The sequence below is a fragment of the Drosophila eugracilis genome, unplaced genomic scaffold (assembly GCF_018153835.1).
Source record: "Drosophila eugracilis isolate 14026-0451.02 unplaced genomic scaffold, ASM1815383v1 contig_90, whole genome shotgun sequence".
Classification (NCBI taxonomy): domain Eukaryota; kingdom Metazoa; phylum Arthropoda; class Insecta; order Diptera; family Drosophilidae; genus Drosophila; species Drosophila eugracilis.
Window position 1 is genome coordinate 4,097,393 of NW_024573812.1, and position 18,071 is coordinate 4,115,463.

Consider the following 18,071-nt stretch of genomic DNA (forward strand, 5'->3'; position numbering starts at 1 on the left):
GTGCAGAGTCCCCGCAATCTATATCAAATTTTTAAGAACGAAAACTGGAAGTGGTAAGAGGAGGAAGAAGTTCGCCCAATTACTGGAATTGCATTTTTATAACCTGTTATAATAAACAAACGGCAAAAGAAAAGCGTTGAAATGAAAACCGGACAAACAAGCAAAAAAGAAAACTCATCCATACGAAAAACTTGCGTCATATGTTTTTTCTTATTGTTTTCCTTTTGTTTTTCATGGAATTCAGGAAAAAGCAGAACCATAAAAAGATCACAATAAATGCAAACTGCACACATATGTACACTATTTTCCCCTCACGAATATTTACTTGAATGTTTTTTTTAAAGCCTTCCATGGTGTTTATTTAGTTTGGTGACGTAACGCATAATTGCTGCCCAAAAAATAAGCCTCAAGTGATGATGTAAATATTTACAAAGCTAATAGAAGCCACTTTTTACTCTCCTTTTCTGTGCGTAAATAGTAATCAAGAAATAATAAGAATAATAATAATAAATAATAATGGTCTTGCTAGGGCCTCAATAGCTGTAATTAACCAGTTGGAGGTCGGCGTGTGGAAAGATTTCAGACTCAAAGTCAATACGGTAAAATGTGAAAAACAACAAGAGGGAAATTATGCTGATTGCTGTGGAATCTCCAGCCACTTCTTGGTTTGTTTGCTCGGACAAAATACATATTTGACAGGGCCCTGCGGGGCTTTCAAGCACCTCGAGAACTTTTTCCACAAAAACGCCTCGTAATTAGAATAATTATTACCGCTAGGTGCGAATGTTTTTAATGGCACTTTTGGTTTTTGACATTGTTCTAAGATAATTACGGCCAATACCTGTGGGCAAAACTTGGCGTTTGCGTTTTTAGCAAGACTTTTTTTTGAGAAAGGAGTGTCCTGAGACTTAAGTGCCAGGACTAAAAGCACTTAATTGGGGGAAATGTTACGGTCGAGTAAGGGGAAAGAGGGAAACGGATTGGTTTTTAAGAGGAGAAGGTCACTAGAACGATGAGAACCATAAATTTGGGTTGGAAAATTAATGTTTTATAAATATTTTCTCAATTTGTTTTCTTAATTTAAACAAAAAGTGAAGTAAAATACATTTTACCAATTTTATTTACTTAATTATTGGCATTTTTCCTATACTAAAAACAGATTCTAAGAATGCATATTATAAAAATGTTGTACTTAATTTTGAGTAAAATTGTTTTCTACGAAGCACAATCTAAATTTAATTTTAAGAAAGTTAGTGTAAATATTTTCAACATTCTTATTAACCCAGTTGTTTTTGCAAATATTTATGTTTTGATATTGAAAATTCGTTCCAAGAAAGCAAAGCATTTTCTTTAAACTTACCCAGAATTTAAAAGTGAATGAAAAAGATTTCTTTGAAACAGAAAAAATATTCACCGGAAGCTTAGTTTTAAGAGAATTTTCCCAAGTTACCCTTTTGTATATTTATGTTGGCAAAAGGAAACAGATTACATCATTGTTTTCAATTTATATTCCAGAAAAGCCCACACAATTTGAATGGCAAATAGCCCATCAATCTTGCTGCCGCTGAATAGTGTGAAATTAATTCAAATTAATGGCAATCATTGCTCATCTCAGCGTTTGTCAAATGACGTCGTCATATTTTTTCGCCCAGTGTTTACCATCCGCTTAATCACCCATCCTTTTTCGCCAGGAAAAAAACCCATCTATTTATAACCGAAAAACCAACTTCCTTCCCAATGCCATTAAATGGCTGAGAAAAAAAAAAGGAAAGGAAGAACGGCTGGTGGAATGCAAACAAGGCCTTCATTCTTCGCTGACAAACGTATTTATTTTGATAATTCTTCGGTTCTGAATATTCCAATTCCTATTTATTTACGCAGCCCCAAGAGCGTGCACCATGCGCTCTCCGTTCAAATCAGGAAAAACGCAAACAAAAACATCTTTTTCTCACAAAATAATACAAGACAGGAAATTAGTTATTTTAATTATGCCAACATGAACATTCTTTGCTTGATTTTTTGTGTTAAACAGCGAATGTAATTAGCAATTAAGCTTTTTAATCAAAAAATTTCAGGACAATCTGGTTCGTGCAAGTTTGAATTGGTTTGTCATCTAATTAGCCAATTTGCCACTTGGCAAATCACATTGTTTGCCAAATCTTCAAGGGAATCTGGCAAAGGGTCGGTGTATTTTTAGACATTTCTCAATTCATTTAGACATCTCCCTTTATGCTGCTAAAAACATTTAAGGTTGTACACTCATTTACAAGGTTTCTACTCAATCTCCCTCGATGCTAGCAGACTAATTGACATAATTCTTGTTAATATTTTATAAAATTAGAATTTGAGGGATCTAAATTAAGAACAATTGATAGAAAATGTTGTTCTCTTGATATAAATTTCATAAAATAACTAGAATTGCTATTAAAAAAGGAAAATTCTCAAAATTATTGGTCAATAAATTCCTATATGATTATTTAAATCATTTTCTTAAACTTTCTTTAAAGTTTATTATAAGACTATTAAAGGAATCGTCACCTCGAAGATGTCCTTGATAGTGTCATAATTTTCAATTTGTTTTTATTATATTACGTTGCATACATTCAGGCGTTGGCAGCGTCGGCAAATGCATGAGATTTCCACCAAGGGAGATTTATGAATGAGCATAAATTAAGGGGGAACTCGTAAATGTTGGCACGCAGACCGACATGCCATTGCCACAGTGTAGTGTGTTTCACATTACCATGGCATTCGCAACCCATTCCCGCTCATTATTTGCTCCTCCCTGTCCACCCACCCCTTCGTGTTTAATTTTGCGTATGAATAGGCAAAGTCAAGGACACACAACGATGGCAGCGACGGCATTTTGAGTGTCAACTTCTGCGGCTGCCATTTGGCATACCAATGAGGTCCAGCCTTTTCGCTTAATTGAATGCGGGTTTCCTTTGAAAAATTATCACAAAAAGGTTTACGTCCTTAGACCTTAGAAAAAAAGAAGCAGAAACCAGCTATTTGACACGCTTTAAGCTGTCAGTGGGTTGAATATAAATGCCAAAACATTTTTTCAATGTTGCTCTTTTTTCTGTTCCATTGCCGCGACCTCTTCAACCCGATTTTCCACCTCTTTGGAAATTCATTGCAAATTGGACGTTTTTTTCCATGGTGGGGAAATCTGCAGTGAGTTTGTCGGGTCTGGATTTTGTCAGCTTAGGCTAGTTTAGGCCAGATTTAAAAGGCTTTTAGCATAAATTATAAAATTTGAATAAAATGATTGGAAATCGGATAGACAAACCCAAAATGGTCATGTTTTTAAAATGTTGTTTATAAATATTAAACAGCCCATAAAGGAAAATTCCTAAAAAAATTAAGTGGCTTTTGACTAGGAAGTACTTAATTATGCAGTTTTGGTGAGGATATGAATATTTTTTTTTGATATTTTTTGGAATTTTGAAGGTCCTTGAAGAATGTTTTACAATGTATGAACTATATTTTCCATTTGTGATACAACTTAAATAAAAAATCGGACTGTTTTGAGACTTTTGGGAGATTAAATAGATTTATAAAATCAGTTTTTCTAACCTATTATAAGATAAATAATGGTTTCAATATTCAAATTTAATTTTATCATATTAACTCTTTGACTTTTTGAAATCCGAATTTTCAGTATTTAAGTTCTTTAAGTCGAATCCTTGATCAAAACATCTTAAATATTATTTAAAAACCAAAATTCGTTGAGTATAAGTTTGTCATATTTACTTTTCTATAACTGCGGCTTGCTTTTGTAATTTGTGATTTTTCACAAATTAAAATTCACTTTGCTTAATCGTTTTTCCAGGTGATTTTCAATTTAAAAATTTGCTTTTATTTTTTGAAAACGCACGCGACGATTGCCGTTGGTAGATACTTGACGGGATATTTATTTTCTTAGAGAACCGTTAGCGCCTAGAATCCTTTGCAGACTGTTTCGATTATGGCCAGGTCTTTTGCTTTTATCAAAGTGGAAAACTCAACACGGCGAGAGCGTGGGAGAAAGAGAGCGAAGTTTACCCGGGGCCGAAAATCGAGCATGTTGCTGCCACACATTGGCAGCATGTTGCTGGCAACAAACTGTTGAATTGTTTTTCTTTTTGGCCAAGAGTTTTCCTGGGCTGCGGTTCTTTGTTTTTTTTTTTGGTTTTTTTTGGCTCCAGCACCAAGAATTCTTTAGAGAAATTTCTTTGCAGAATTTCGGTTTGGTTTTTGTGATATGACTCGATTCCGAGTAAAGTTCTCATCAGCTCTTGCTGGTTATCTACAAAGCATCATAAATATACATATGGAAATGATTTCCGGTAATGTTGAAACTGCCAATGGTTTTCTCTTCTTCTCCCCACTCATAGGTGGGTGGCTGGGTGCTGGGTACTAGGCTTAATTGTAGTTCCCCCAGGGCCTTTTGACTTTCAATGTTTTATCTGCATGCCATATTATAATTCACTAGAAACGAGCTTCCTTCGGCTGCCCTTCGGGCTACAGTGCGTGTGTGGATGGTTGGGTGTGTAGGTGTTGGTGTGGGTTTTCCTTTTGCCCCTCCATCTCCTTCTTTTCCTTTCCATTCCCAGGCAATGTCAAGTGTTACTCATGCATGGCCGCCGAGCTTTTCCACATTTCCCTCCCCCACCCACAACTCACCTGGTTTTCTGCTCGCGTGCGGCTCATTCATTATTCATCTTTTACTTTTTACTTTCTGCCTTTTCTTCGTGTTCTATTATACACATGTATGTTTTGTTTTTTGTTGTTGTTGTTGTTGTTCTTGTAAGGTCTACAATTGTGCAAGGATTTATGTCTAAACCTTTAAAGTTAATTGTTATGAGTGTGGAAAAAGGTTTTCTCTTTGACCAAAAATGAAAACTAAAAGTGTTTATTAATCATACGCCCCATATACGCCATTGTGTATGTTTGTTTTTTTTTCTTATCTTTGGGTCATATCAAAGGGACACAACAGGGTCCATTATGCAATTGCTACTGGGTCTCGAGTGGCAACTTTTTAGTTTAATTTAAAAGGTAAAACTGAGGCTGATTTCGTGGGCTGGCAGTGTCTTTACTTAGATGGGAAAAGTTAAAGCTGACTAGGGTTGCTTTTTGGGGCAAAAATTTTGTGTTTTCTTAGTCGTACTTGTTGAATGAGAATAAAGGAGTTTCAAAGGGAGATCTGCAGTTTGATTAGGAAATTGTTATAAAAAGGAGAAGAATATCTAAAATATTAGTTTGACTCTTCATTACAATATTTCCTTGCTTCTTGAATAATTAAACTAGCAAATTAAAATTGCTTTCAAGAACACTTCACTTTCACTGCCTAATTACTCCCTTCTGGTTAGTATTAAGTTTCACATTTCCCAGAATTTCCCCTTTGAGGCTCGTTGGTTTATTTAAATGTTGTTAAAACAACTTGACTCCCACATATGTGAACTTTACACTTCACCTCCTAAATTACAAAATGTTGTAACCGAAAGAAAAACAATCTGTGAAGCCGCGACAGCGATCCCATTAGAAATCTCTGTGAAATCCCAGCATTAGCAACTCATCTCATGAAAGTTGGCCATAAATTCTCCTTACTAATGCGCCGCTTATCACTCAACTGACGAAGGCTAAGAAGCTTTTCCACTGTCTTTGGGCACAAGCACACACACACATACCTACACACAGGGGTGAAAACTGGAAAGCAAAGGAAATCAAGTATTTGCGTGTTTTGTTCAATTAAAATAATTAAATAGGAAATAAATGTGTGCATAGAACAGCAGCCACAAAAAACTCAAAAATAGATTTTAAATAAGTGCCTCAAGCATGTGCACAAGTTTAGTTTTTTTCTTTTTCTTTTGCCTCCAAAAATATATATCTTTGTTTATATTGCTTAATTGAAAGTATTTTTCTGCTTCACAGATTTATTTTATATTTACTTTTTTTTTTTTTTTTAGTTTTAGCTTTTTGGCTTGGTTTGTTTTTATTATAGAAGGGAAGGGAAAAAAACGTAAAGCACATTTTCAATATTGAAAATGTGTAAATTTGTTAATGGGATTTTGTGGGGTCGCATGAATAAAACATTAAGCGAATAAAATGTAAAAACGAAATAAAAGAAATTCAAAAAATTTGCCATGCAAATATGTATGGGGGAGTATAGGAAGAGCTGGCTGGGGAATCATCATGTGGCATTTTGGTAATGGTTACCACTTCAAATGCAGCCGCAGGCCGCCTCAAATAAATTTTCAAAATTTATCGTGCTCCCTAACACACACACACATTCACGTTCATCCCAAAAAAAAAAGAGCAAATATTTGCAAAGCAGCTGAAAAATTTGAGTTTTTTGTAGTTGGGGTGATTCTGAGAGGCGATTTTCCCTTTGTGGTTTTAAATTTATTGACATATTTTTTGGGATTGGTATAACTTTTCGATTTTCACTGACTGGCTTGCCTTTTCCTCGATGGAAATTTGTTTTTTTTTATTTCGAGAAGGCTTCTTTGATTTCGAGAGGAGAACTTTTTATGCAGACACAATACAAGCCCCCTGGTTGAGCCTGCTAATATTCTTTGTGTAGTCTGGCTTTGTTTTTGTTACTCTACTTAAGGGTATATAGACTTATATATTGCAATAAATTTAATACTTTATAAATAAGATTTTTTATTTAAAACTGAAATTCTAATAAAAATGTTTTTATACTCCATAAAATAATTATTTAAAAAGAAAACCTCAAAGTTCTCATCTTTCCTTATTTTCACAAATAGAGTATCCTACTTTTCGCCTTATAAAATTAGGACCTCTTCCTAAATCACCCTCGATTCTTTTGTATTCCACTCTCGTCGTCTTATCAGCATCGGAAAAGCGTATTATATAGCATAGTGTGGGAGTGAGACAGTGGACTGGGGGCAAAAGAGAAAGCAGAATGTACGGCAGACGACGACCTAAAGCTTTATTTATTTCTGTTTACATTGCATTAAACATCTTGCAATCAAAAAGACAAAAAGAAACACAATCACTAAAATCAAATTCGGTTTAATTAATTCAAAGAGCAAACAACTTGGGAAACTGAAGATATTTACTTGTTGAGGGATGAGTAATAGGCAAATCGTGATATCTAAACAAATTACCTTGAAGCCACGATGGGATTAGGACAGATTGTGGATGTGCCACGCCCCTAATTGGAGTTTCAAGTGGTTCGTGCGACGACTTAGTTACTGCTTAAGTTAATTGCTTTGCTTAATTAGTTGTCCTTGTGTTGTGCGGCTGTGCCTTGTATGGGTTGGTGATAATTATAAATTAATGCGATTGAAGGGCAGGCAGAACAATATAACTAATGGCAGGGGCTAGATGAATGTTCTCTAAAAATTGAAATGTATTTAACGGACATTATTGGACATTTTGTAATTGAACGCATTCGACACGCAAGGGAATGCCCGAAAAATGCGCATAAATCAAAACATTTTCCCGTCATTCATTGCGTAGCGAAAATGTCTGCCATATTTTAGGCGCAAATTGTGTGCGTGTCTTTTTTTCCGGGCTGTGCATGTGTTGACATCTGCAATTGGCTGCGGGCTGACATTTAACGCTGCACGCAATCGATGGCTTTCACCCTTACACATCCATACATTTTCCCGCTTTGCCTTTCTGCGGGATATCTCCCTCAGCACATTTTGCTGTGGAAAATTTTTGTCGTATTTTTGGTAACTGTTTGTATTTGTTTTTGTCCCAGAGCGATGATTGAGTGGAGTGCTTTAGTCGATCGTAAATGTTGCAAGTGGCAAATGCAAATATGTTGCAATTTGCAAACTGGATTTTTGGTCTGTTATATACATATACAAACGTATGTTTGGCCATTGGACATTCCATGGGGCTTTATCGACTGGGAAATCAGTAAATAAATGCGGGCAGCTGCAGGGCGGAAAACTGTGCAAGTGAAATGAATTACCATATTGAATGGGCCAAAATACAGATGTATTAATTACTAGGCAGTAATGATGGCTGTGGGAAATGTTATCATTTTGCTTTAAGAATATAATATGAGAAGATCTCTGTGTAGTATTCTAGTTTTGGATGAGTAAACTAAGGCTTTTTTAACTTATTTTTTAAGAATTACAATCCATTGTAATCCATGTTTAATCCCATTTAAAAAGGCACCCCCCATCATTAACTGAATAATGCTAAACCGTACACTGAGAAAAGTGTTCTAATTTAATCATGTCTATCCCTTAAGCTGCTTCCGTCCATTGCAGATTCTTCGAATCTCAATCACAATTACAAATGGAAGCATAAGCCTCTCTTAAATTACCATCAACTTGCCAGACATTCGACATTGATCCATTTCCCTTGTTGGTTCCTCTGCTTTTCCTTTCCGTTTTTTCCTCTACTTTCACTGGAATTTCCCAACTCAGTTTTCCTGCTTCTCCTTCTCTTCTAGCCTTGTGTTTTTTGTTGTTTTTGGCACTGACGAACCATTTGGTTTGTCCTGACTGCTGCAGGCTATTGGCATAGTCCGAGGGATATGCATTCTTTTTTCGGGATTTTCCTTTTACTCTTTCTCACTTGCAGTTTGGGGATTGATTTTACATTTGTAATAGCAGTTGAATTGTAATGACCTAAAAATATTATCCATTGTGACATATTGGACTTATTGGCTTAAATGGGAGATGGATATCTCACCAAAAGGAAATTAAAGAATCTACTAGTTTTAATATTATTATGAATGACTTATTATATTCACACTAAACCCTTTGGGTAAATACAATATCAAATACCACACAAAACTACCAATGAATATCCTTTTATGTGCCGTAAAAGCCATGTTAGCTTACTCAGGCTAACTAAATTAAGAATGGTCAACAAAGGACTGGCACTTACCATTGACACATTTCACAACCCTAAGGTTTCCCGCTTATTGAGTTGATGTAGGGCTGGATTATATGGTATAATAGTACACGGCTTTCATTCCACCAAAAGCCAGGATGAAATGTTGCTTCGTTAACTTTGGATAGACGAAGCAAATTTCCCTTTTTTTCTCGTGCCCCGCCCAGCACATGACTCAAAACAAACTGCAGCTCATTATCACGCCCACCCAGTACCGCCCTCTCCTCGTGTGTATGCCACGCCCCCTGTAATGCCCCCTTTCAATTTGAGTGCTCCGGGTTGCATGCTTCGTTTTTGGTAAATTGCTGGCACTTAATATGCCATGAGAGCCAAATAAAATTGGCAGTACGAACGAAGCAGCAACAGTTGAAGGATTAATTCAATAAGAATAAATTCGTAAAATAAGAAATTAGGATGCTCAGCGCTGAGATGGTTTCTTTCGCACGTATTTACCGAGTCAAATTTGTGCAACTTAAAGCGCTGCCACCACGTCGTGTGCGTAATATCCGCGTAAAGTGTAATTTGGCAGCTCGTATGCGAATTTTCCGGGCGCCCTAGTTGCTTTCTCATCATCACATGCACGTGTGCCAGGATGTTGGATCGTAAATATTTATGCCAACGTTGAAGGCATCTTCAGAGCCCGCCCCATCAACCTCGTTTTCGCCCTGATAATGCCAATGTTCATGTGGCTGCCACAAGATTCTTGCTCAAATATTTACAGACAGAAAGTTGCGTGTGGGTGAAAAGTGGCAACTTTTCCAGTGCATCTTGAAGGGCTTTTGCATAATTATTCAATTTTTTTGCGGTCGGTTGCAAAGTTTCCGATAATTTACAAGTTCGCAGGCAATCGATTGAAAAGTTTTCCCGTTCGATGGAAATTCAGCATTATTCTTTTTGGTTACTTTTCTTTCCTCTTAAGTGAGTGCACTTACTGAATAATGAATACATTTAATCCCCGTCGCGCTGCTTAAAGCATAATTTAAAATGATAAGTGGAGAAACTGTTGAATGGCCAGCATGGCGTATGATTAATAGAACGATAAAGCAACTTAATAACGCCCAAGCCCTCCCAGTTTTTCTGCTAGCCTTCGCACACTGCTAATTTGTGCACTTTCCCGCCCATTTCTGTTATTTTTTCCGTGGCTGGCACTCGGAGCGTATGAGTAATCTAGCTTTCATGTAGCAAATCACATAAAAATTGATGGATTTTTTGTATGCTGTTTACCTTAACACTAAATATAAACGATTTTAAATAATATTCATTCAGAATAATGATGATGGCCCGGGCTAGACTCTTTTATTATCTTGGGTGTTTTGGTTTTGGGATGAGATTTGTATAGCTTGTGGGGTAAACTTTTAAAAAAGGGAAAAATAAAAATGAATTTTATAAGAAAAAGAAAAAAAATATTAGATTGCATCGGCCGGGAATCGAACCCGGGCCGCCCGCGTGGCAGGCGAGCATTCTACCACTGAACCACCGATGCTTCTTGGAAAACGGGTTCCCAAAATATTTCATCTTTTTATAGGCTCATAGTAGAAAGCCTATATATAATATATTTCGACTACTGATAACTCAAATAAATTATGTTTTAATCAAAAAATGTGACGTCATAATTTATAGATAATATTCCAAAAAAAACATTAAAAATTCAACATTATTATATATTGATAATAACTTTACTCTCTTGATAAGCATAAAATCAATGATTAAATATGAATCCAATTCTTTTTGTGTATCTCTTCAACAGCTATAAACTTATTCCTTAACAAAAATAAGCATTAAATATGACTTCATAACTTTGAAGAGAGTATATTAATATTCGTATTTTATAGATATGCCTGGCCGAGTTCCGGTTCTTTAAATTAACCATAAATTGCCATCGAAATATTGTTTATATTTATCAAATGTTCAGCCATAACAAAATAATGACTCTTTGGGTTAATTTTGTTGCTCGAGGAATTTAATAGACAAAAGGCCCCAGAAACAAAAGTCAATCAATGGCGTGGGCGTGGGCGTGGGGAATTGAAAAGGTGGGAAGTGGATGAATGACTGGATGAATGGATGGATTGATGGCTTGATGGAATGGCTGTGGGAAATATCTCATTTACTAGTTTATTGAGCATTTTACTGGGGAAAATGACTTCACTCCCTGTCCCTGGCTGATGAAATGCGTATTTTGTTTTGGGGATTCGTTCGAGAGTTTTCACATTTTCCATCCTCCCTACACCCCAGTGGAAAACTTGGCCTCCATTTTCCGTGGCCAATTAAAAGCTTAGGGCTGCTTTTCCCATCTGCCCATCCACATTCCTCATTCCCCGCTGACCACTTGTGGAACTCATAAAATATGCACGGACAGGCGGCTGTTATCCTTGGAGTCCTGCCTCTGGCCTCCTGCTCCTGTCTCATGGATTTTCTCCTAGTTCATTGTTTGTTTTTCCGGGTGCGCCTGTTTGAGGATTATGTGAAATATTTGCCGCTTTTAGTTCGCATTTACATGAACAAACTGGGGTTTTCTAATCGGAAGCAGAAATGTGCGAGCATTTCCATGGAAAGTTTTTGATTTCAGCTCAAGTCCTCTGGCTTTCTCTCTCTCCCTCTCTCTCTCTCTGTATATATTTATACCCGTTACTCGTAGAGTAAAAGGGTATACTAGATTCGTTGAAAAGTATGTAACAGATAGAAGGAAGCTTTTGCGACCCTATAAAGTATATATATTCTTGATCAGGATCAATAGCGAAGTCGATTGAGCCATGTCCGTCTGTCCGTCCGTCCGTCCGTCCGTCCGTCCGTCCGTCCGTCCGTCCGTCCGTCCGTCCGTCCGTCCGTCCGTATGAACGCTGAGATCTCAGGAACTATAGCAGATACAAGGTTGAGATTAAGCATGAAGATTCTTGAGGTCCCGGGACAGCGCAAGTTTATTACAGCATCCTGCCACGCCCACTCTAACGCCCACAAATCGCAAAAAACTAAAATTGCTGAAATCTCAGGAACTATTGCAGTTAGAAAGTTGAAATTCAGAAAGTATAATCTTTAGATGACAGCGCATCTTATAGTAGTACTACTATCCGGCCACACCCACCCATACGCCCACAAGGCTCAAAAGACGGTTTTCGGATTTTCTAGAAAAGCTGATATCTCGGTAACTATAAGCGATAGAAAGTTTGGATTAAGCACGTATGTTTCTATGATGCTCCCAATGCGAATTGTTTTTTCCGATCACGCCACGCCCACTCTAACGCCCACAAAACCCGAAAAACCAAAAATGCAAAAATCTCGAAAACTATAAGAGCTACACAATTTTGCTTAGGAACACATATTTGGGTGATGCCTCTGCAACTTGGCACGAAGTTGCATCCGGCCACGCCCACTCTAACGCCCACAAACCGCGGAAAACTGTGGAGTCTATAATATTATTATGAATGCCTTCGTTTGATCTTGTGTAACTTATTTCTGTTAATATCTATCGATTTACAAAAGATTTTTCAAATCGGAACATTATTTCGCTATTTATGAAGAAATTAAGGTTATAAGGCTCCACATGGGCAGTGACGTCACTATAAGCATACTCAACATACTTCCTCTGACAATAGGTGGCGCCTTGTGAATTTCCACTAGCAAAATGAATATTTTAAAATTGTGTAAAACAGTAACGGGTATCTTATAGTCGCGGCACTCGACTATAGCGTTTCCTCTTGTTTTTAATTGAATTCCCTAAGTACTTTAAGCGCTTTCAAGCAGACTTCCTAAATCAAAGCGATTAAAAAAAGTAATTATCTCAATTAACATAAAGCTGTGGCACATATTTCATTTTTATTTTTTTATTATAATTTATGTAGCTAAAAACAAACAAGATTTCTAACAATTTCCTAATAAATTTCTTTTGAAATACGAGTTCCGCATTTCCGTGGTTTTCACAGATGAATAAATATGGTTCACGAAATTGTTTCAATTAAATGTAATGTAATGTAATGTGTTTTGTCATCGTTGTGGATTTCTCTCATTGCTTAACATTGCGAAAGAATATAATGGCAGGGTTTTTGCTTAAATTTATATAATAAAGGCGCTAAATTAAAATTAAAGTTTGCATATTTTTATATATTTTTTTACCTTTCAGAAAACTTAATCGCATTTCATTTTATAAGCTTATTATTAAAATTAAACTTTGGTTGATACTTTTTTTTTTACTCCTTTTTCTAAGCCGCTTAAGTTTTTTTTTTTTAGTTTTTGGTGAATGTTTGGTTAATCATTTTGTTTTACTAATATATAGCAAGCAAATTTAGCTCTATTTTGAGTATTTTATTTAAATATTATACTAAAGTCTTCAACTTATTGGCCTTGAATAAGATTGTCTTACATTTTGGACCCTTTCTAATAAGTTAAATTCAATCTGTGATAGAAATATATTTAATACTAAGATAATTTAAACTGGCTTATCATCTAAAACACTTCAAATTTAAAAATTATAACTCATCTTTAATTTTCCCATTACACTAGATAACTTTAAATCCTGCGCCATTTAATTTAAGTTCGCCATATCATTTGGATAATTACAGCAGACCACGTGTCGCAGGTCATTAGTAATTTATTGCTCTGTCCAGCATTACCTAGATGTCAAGTACACCGGTGCAGCTCAATTAAGTTGTCAACCGTGGCTGTATTAATTTGGAATTACCTCGCAGCGCGATTCATTTGGCAGAACTAAAGTCAAAACCAAAGTATCTCCCACGAACCCCTTTTTGTAATAAATGAAATTGGATGTTTTCGTAGGGATTTTAGGTGGTGATTTAGTGCTAAGGACTGTGATTACCTGGACATTTGCTGTTAATTTACTTATGCATAGCTTGTTAGCTGGTGTCTCCCTCTGCTGTTACTGTGAAATTGTTTAACAAGCACTTTGTGTCTGCACTGTTATTATTATTATTGTAGTGATTGTCATTGCGATTGTTGTGGCTGGCTTTGTCTTACCCGCAGCATATTTACATTTGTGTTTATTTTTAGCCAAGGACGAGACAAGGACAATAGCCCGGCTGCATTCTAAAATATATCTCAATCCAGCGCATTTCGCATTCATGACGTTCTGTTATTGCCCCCCAGTATCTCTCTTAGTATGCAGAGACCATACCATACATATACTCGTATGACTGCCAAGGACATGAGTAGGGGATATGGAAAATGCAAGCCAAGGTCCATGTCCTCGGGATGCAATCCTGAGCGCAATCAGAAAATTGCATTTCATTCATCTCGGGGAGTCCGAAAAACTCGTTAGCCACGCTAACTTGGCCAATTGTCGGCCTATTAGCTGCCAGGAAAACTTCATCATAAAGCCCTTCGCCATGTTTGTCCAAAACAACTTTGTTGGTCCCGGCCATTGAGAAAGGAGAAAGCAGAACTGAACGAACTGCCTCTGATGTCTACATTTTGTAGTTATTTATCACCTCTTACACTCGGGTCACGCAAGCCCCTGAGTTTCCCATTTCCCAGGCCATTTTCCTCTCACTTCCTTGCATGTTTTCTGGCTGAAATCAAGCGAAAACAAGTGGCAATGGGGGTATGCGAAAAGTCAACTAACGGAAAAATATGGAAATGGGAAAGGCCTGAAATTTAATACCCTTTTTCCTAAATACTTAATGTAAATAATTTGTAAGGTTTTTCTTATTTATATTTTGCTACTCAAACTGAATATCTATTTATAAATTTGGTAGCTTTTGTGGCTATTCAATCTAACCAACTTATATTTAAGGCCTAAAGCAAACTAAAGTCAAAGAGATAACTTCTAAATGGCTGTCAGAGAAGTTTATAGGGTCAGAAGGTCTCATAACTTTTCGGAGCAAATGATAAGACCTCCTGGCAGGGCAATAAAGTCATGTGCACGTGCTTATAAACAATTATTTATGCAGAAAGTGAAATGGAGAAAGTATTAACCCCTCACACCGATGACACACTGAGTGCAAAGATGGGTCGTGACAATGATAAGGCACTGTAAGTGGTAAATGTCATGAAATAAATTCAGTTGGGCTCATTTCCGACATTTTCGTGTCTTTTCTTGCGATTGATGGCGCTTCCTTAGAAGTTACAATTGTCTTAATTTAATTTAAGGTAAACAAAATAAATATATATAACAACTTTGTCAGATTTATGTCTTGTCTAAAATATATTGCAATGGTGATAAATAAAGTGGGAAAATGGTTTTATGCATGTGCAATCAACTATTTGATTTGTATTGTCTTGTTCGAGTTTCATAACTTGAGTTGCCAAATTCGATTCTATGCTTGCCACACTGACAAGCGGATGTCTGCGGACTGACACCGAAAACATCCTTGGGCCAAGGAAAATTTAACTTGTCGGTCCTCATCATCATCATCGTCATCATAAAAAGAGAAGCTCGAACTTTGACACAAAAGTTTGGTTGTTTTTTTTTTTTTTGCTCATTCGCCTTTCTCCAAAATAAAAATGAACAACAGGCTGAATTTTATTCGTGTTTCCTTCGGCCCCCGTCTTCTTTTGCATATTATTTAAATAATAAATGAGTTTTTGACAGTCGCAGTGAGAAAGTGAGCTGGCTTTTTCTTCAGTTGGGGGGTTATATTGGGCTCCTGTTATATTTTTTATTTTTTTATTTTTTGGGGAGTGTGAGGTGTTAGCTGACAAGTGAAGGAATTGCTCTTGTTACGTTCCGTTTCGTTTATTCGCTTCAGATACTCGCTCACAACACCATGTTGCCAGAAATAAATAAATCTCTTTAATGTCCCCGCCGACAAGTTCTGGCAATTCATCCGTTTTCCGGTTAGATCTGTCAAACGGAGTTAACTGTAAAATATGTCAGTTTATTTTATTGAGCTTTATTGGCCATAAAATATTTTTATTGTATTTTTTTATACTTATTTTTTATTATTTTTTTTGATACAGTGAGTAAAGTTTATTTTTTATCCTTTATGACAAGCAGTTTGTTTGCTTGTAAAACCCATTAAATTATTTAAAAATTGATTTATTTATAATAAAGAAACTCAATTTCCTTTCAGTTAAAAACTAGCTAACATTCCTGACTTAGAAAATAGTAACCTACCATCACTGCCGCCGAAGCTTCTGTTTTTCTTGATGTTTTAGTGGGCAACAGTTGCTGCTTTTGGCCGCCTCCTGCCCCCGAGAGTTTCCCTAACGCTTTTCCGGCTTGGCTTCACTACAACACATTTGCTTTTTGTTGTTGTTGGTTTTAGTGTTGACATTATTGTTGTAGTTAGTCCAGTGGTTGTTGCTTCTTTCGGTAGGTTGCTCCCTTGGTAGCTGAAACATCGCGGGTCTAGTGTAATTGGTTTAGCTAGCAGCTTAACTTTTATGCTATTTGCTGCTGCTCTCGAAGGTAATGAAATTTCATGGCATTTGACTCGCTTTTCCAGCTCTAGCCAGGATATATCCTGTCTATAGCCACATACACACGCACACTGTCTGGCATCCTTGGCGTATACGTAATGTTACTTTATTTATATAGTGACCAACGTTGGCGCACAGGCATATATCAACGTAATTACAGCACCTGAACCCGTATACTCAATTAATTGTTATTCCATTGAATTTCAATTTGAGGCAATTCCTCACTTGGTCAGTTGGGTCAATTAGTCAAAAGCCAACAGCCACGAAGAGCTGAAAGTTGAGAGTTTATACAAAAGTTCCTAGAGAAATGAAAGCAAAGGGGTTAAAATGCGGTTGATGGTGATGGGAGGGTCCTTTGAAATGTATATATAAATATATATATGGGGGAATTTAAGGGAAATCCTTTCAATTGGTTCACCCCAAGTTGCAACTGGTTTCAGTTTCAAAGAATTTAAGGGAATATTTACAGAAATCTCCCTTATAAAAAGCTAACTTAATAAAATTTTATATTATGAACTTAAGTTAGTCAAATAGCTTCATTAAATATAAAAGCGCTTTGAGGATTTAAAGAAGATTTTATGGTTTATAATGTAAATGAAATTTTATATGGATTCCCTATTTAAAATGCAATTTCTATTCCCTTTTCCATTTCTTCTCCCAGTGCAATTTCGACCAAATCACATTTCCCATTTTCTTTTTCCTCCCAATGGCCACAGTATATTTATTGAAAACTCATTTAGTAAGTTACCATGAAAGTTCCACGAAAACTTTCAATGCCGCACAAACACACGAGCGAAAAAATGTCATTCCGCATCCGCAAAAATGCAAATTGAATTATATCTAAGTCATTGAATGGGTTGACTCCCCTGTCAAAAAATGTTCTCAATGTTCAGGATGTGTGTTGCAACTGATTTGTTTGGCAACAGATATATATATATATACTTTATTTTTTTTTTTTTTTTTGGCCAGATACGAGTCGTGTAGGTTACGAATTTCATGACCTGCCAAAAATGCCAAGTTTTCTAAAGGCAAAAAAATCGGGGAAAAAAAGAAGGCAAAGGGCAAATAAACGATTTCCATCTGCCGCATTGGCCCTTTGATTTAATTCCAAGTTCTGTCGAGGACAAGTTCTGGGGGAGTAATGTTCAAAATTCAAATCCCAACCACGCCTCCTTTAGTCACTTGAGCGCACAATTAGCTGTCAGAGTTTGAATGCGAGTATATGGCCCGGCCTGGCTTGGATGGCTGAATGTGGCCCCGGCTCCTTATCCTTTTGTTCACCAAAACCAGCTCTTTGTTCCCTCCGAAAATTTGCAGCCGTAGCAGCGCACTTGTCCCTGACAATTCAATTTGGAGATGTTGATGCACCACTACCACCATTCTGGCTCCCAATGCAGGGTCCTGCAGCTGGCTGCTGAATATTGATCCCCCGGATAATCGCTAAGCAGCCAAACAACATTCCCAGGCAAAATATATATACATACAGTACTTGCAACACAGCAGGAGAGAGCAATGGAAATGATGGAAAATATATAAGCTCAATGCGATTTGGAGCTAAGAAGGAAATCTAGGGGAATCTTGAGACCCAATACTAAGCTGTTCCGCAAAGCATTGACAGCTGTGGAAATTATGGAGGCACTTTGTCCTTCGCAATGGAAAAAACATATAATAAAACAATTGGCACTTCCGCAACATTTCGCAAACGATTTGTTTTTGCTGTTCATTCAGTTTAAGCCCGGTCTGCTTTAATGCCAGCCATGGTCTTAAATACATTTATCCGGCTTGTAGACCAACTTTAGTGGAGCTCTTGGCCCCGGCCAACAAGTTAAAGA

General features: G+C 36.7%; 1 protein-coding gene and 1 non-coding gene across 3 annotated transcripts in view; both read right to left on the reverse strand.

The window, feature by feature from the left end:
- Nucleotides 1-3,971, reverse strand: part of LOC108112616 (calbindin-32) — a 24,611-nt gene extending 20,640 nt beyond the window's left edge. Inside the window, exon 1 of one of the 2 annotated variants that reach the window (XM_017222707.2) lies at nucleotides 3,757-3,971. The gene's annotated coding sequence lies outside the window, so the exon portion shown is untranslated. The remainder of the gene's footprint in view (nucleotides 1-3,756) is intronic. The other variant, XM_017222709.2, reaches the window with a different exon arrangement.
- Nucleotides 3,972-10,283: 6,312 nt separating this feature from the next.
- Nucleotides 10,284-10,354, reverse strand: Trnag-gcc. Its single transcript has one exon. It is a non-coding gene; the product is annotated as a tRNA-Gly (tRNA).
- Nucleotides 10,355-18,071: the final 7,717 nt, after the last annotated feature.